Here is a 3,572-nt window from a genome sequence, read left to right on the forward strand (position 1 = left end):
CCTGAAAGAAACGTGTCACGGTCGTTGCTCTTTTAATGGAAAAATCGATTAACGGATTAACTGTCACCAAGGTTTAGCGGATGATGTTATCGTTCTCTAGCGACACGTTAGCATTCTTATATTGGTAATGCAGATGTGCCATGAGTGATGTGGAAGAGACTTAGCTCTCTCCGACTCAGAGGGAACATTGCACATTTTATAATTAATAATTAATGAGCTATTTTATAATTAGTTTCCATATTTCACAAAGTACAATACTTTTAAAGTGAGATTCGTGAGAGTTCTAGTTGCATTTTATAAAAATCTGCTATATTTCGATTTCACATAACGAAAATGAACACTATCATTAAGACTTTTATTAAATCTGCTATGTCGTTTGTATATATTAAAGATAACTGTCTTAATTTTCTCTTTTTACTCTTTATTTACTTTTCCCCCCCGCAATATACCTTAAAACTGGGAAAGAGAGTGGGCTAGCAAAACTAATTTCTAATATTTCCCATTTTGATTTTTGAAAAAAAAAAAAAATCCACCAAACAGGTGGAATGTTACTTATTATTTCTTATGTATTGGTTAGTTTCCTATATTGCACGATATTTGTGTTTGCAGTAAAATGCCTCAAAATTTCATACGAAATGATGTGAGTCCCTTGTGCCACGAAGTATATTGCTACTTATTTCTACCTTTTCCTCTCATACACAAAACGTAAAGTATAAATATTTCTACAACTATTTGAAGCGTCAACTATTTGAAATATATTTATACTCTTAATTTTTAATAATTTGAGTATTTTGCATTTCAGTACCTCGAACCGAACACTTTGTCATTTCATAACAGAAATAAAATAAATATATTAATCGTGACTGAAACATAACAATAAATAAATAAATACTATTACTAACAATAATAATCTATGACGAAACGGTCTTGTCTAAGCAATTTAAATGGCTACGCAATGATATTGTTGGATTTTGCAAAACATTTGGCACGAAACCGCTTGATAATATGTTAAAGCAATGGGGATGGATATGAAGCTGAAACAAGAATAAGAGTATGGCAGACAAACAAGCATCAAAGAGTAGTGTATGGTAGCATGGAATTAAAGAGAAAACAAGTGACCAGTGGTGTGCTACAGGACTCAGTAGTTGGTCCACTGCTGTTTATTTTGTATATTAAGGATACTGGAAACGATTTGAAATTGATACTAGTGTCTACTGACATTATGGACAAAAGATAAAGGTAACTAATGGATGTCACAGAGTTTAAAGCTATGCATTGAACATATTGCAAGTTATATTGATGAGGTTGCGTTGCTAGAAATTGATGAGGCTAAGGATTGATTATATTGCAGGGATTGATGTATATATTTGATGTAAATATTTATAAATGATATAAATTGATGTAAATATGAATAACAATAATATAATATAAAGTGATGTGTAATATAAATGTAATATAATATGAATATAAACATCTCATTTGAAACTTGAAAAGCATACCAATAATCCAGGAGAAGAAGTTATTGTAAGGCTTTGATAAGTCTACATCCAGAGTATGCTGCACAGGTTTAGTCACCTGGATTTTGGGGGGATGAAGAAGTGGTGAAGAAGATTCACAGGCTAGTGACCAATATGGTGTTAAACTATGGAATGCTCAGCATGAGGATAGACCGAGGGCTTATGGGTTACAAAAATTGGTTGCTAGACGAAGAGAGGGGACATGGTAGAAACGTATTAGTTTGTAAAGGGGGTTCTATAGAATTGATTCAGGTGAAGTTTGCCAATATGTGACGGAAAGACCAGAAATGTCACCATTGAAAACCTGGATAAAAGTCTAGTTAGTAGCAGCGTGAGAACTACATTTTTTACTTATAGGAATGGTGGATGAACGGAATTAATTTTCAGCTGATTATGAGGGTTTTGTTAATTAATGAGTTTAAAGAGAGGTAGAATAGTTAATGTGGGAATAATGGTAAGCATCGGCCTCCCGAAATGGCTTTTTAGACTCCATGAGGATGCCCGATTAATAATAATAATAATAATATCTTGTATGTAAATTCACATTTTAAAAACGTAAATTCATATTTCTAAAAAAGTCTGCATAATTAGAAATGCAATTTTTAATCTTAATCTTACATTTTATTAAATTATAGTTAACGAGTTCCACAACACTGCAGCTTTATATCTGGGCAGCGAAAGGGTTAAATTTCAATACAACTACAGTTATTAGTAGATACTTTCTGGTTGCTATATCAAGAGGCTTATATGCATAGAGTAAAAAGTTACAATGATGCGCAAATGGCAACTAATTAAGAAGAGAAAAGACTAATTGTGTCTTACACAGTAGTGAACTATGGAAATTTTAACAAAGGACTCGCATCGTCGAGCAAAAAAAAAAAAAAAAAAAGCCGTATTTCACACAAAATGCCAATCGAAAAGTATGAGGGGACCATCTACCTGTAAAGGCTATCATTTTTAAACAAATATTTCATAATCTAAACATGAAATATTTGCACACAATCATCTGTGTTATTTATCTTACATATGGAAAACATTTTTTAACTATCAAAATATGATAAGAATAAAATCTTTTATAATCGCACATATGAAATAGTCCGCATTTTTTATAAACAAAATAAATTTCTTTTGTTTGCGATAGACGTTTTTATGACAAACAATCTATAAAGAATAAATAAATATTATCTAAACACAATAATATTGAAGTACGTTTATATTTCTCTTTTGTTTTTATACTTCAAGTGATAATCAATGGTACCAATCAAGGGGCGTTATTTTATAGTTCTATTTATTTATATGCGATTACCAAAAGTGAATTCTTATTTGTAAAATGATGGTAACAGTAACTATAATATTTTATTTAATAAAATCACTTTGTTAGGTTACCGTATGAGTTTGTCGCTTAATATATTTCAAAATATTATGGTTTTTTTTTTTTTTTTTGAAAAAACCAGATGAAAATTTTCAGTTACAATATTGATGTGTTTTAATTCCTGTTTTTTTTTTTTTATTTTTTTTTTAAATCTTTGAAATTGGCTCGTTTTAAATATTATTTTAGGATATAATTGTTTATGATTAGAATTATAATCATCCTTAATGTTTTAATATTTTTATTGTTTTATGTATTATAGACAAGCATGATAAACATTCGGCCGAAGTATCAAATATATTTTTCCATAAAGAACCGTGAAAATGTTATGCCAAGAACTCCGTTCCCATGACAACTGCACGCAGCACAAATTACATATTTTTCCTATCTGAAAAATCAGCTATATCAAATGATTCATTTTCTTCGAGTTTTTTCTTTATTAATATTAAAAAAGTTTTGAATAAGATTTAAAACATAATAAATAATTAAACAAGGTTGAAAATAACGATATTTTAAACCTCTCCCGCAATAGGAGAGGCCTTCACCCATAAATGCGAGTAAATAGAAAACATGTAATGTTCAAAATATAGAATTATCGGATTTTAGAAACAGGGAATATTATAAATCCATCGTTATTCCATTATCAGAATTCGCTTACAATTAAATATGAATACAATGGATATAAA

This window comes from Typopeltis vanoorti, chromosome 17 (assembly GCF_054136105.1).
Source record: "Typopeltis vanoorti isolate ZY-2024b chromosome 17, IOZ_Tvanoo_1.0, whole genome shotgun sequence".
Lineage (NCBI taxonomy): Eukaryota > Metazoa > Arthropoda > Arachnida > Uropygi > Thelyphonidae > Typopeltis > Typopeltis vanoorti.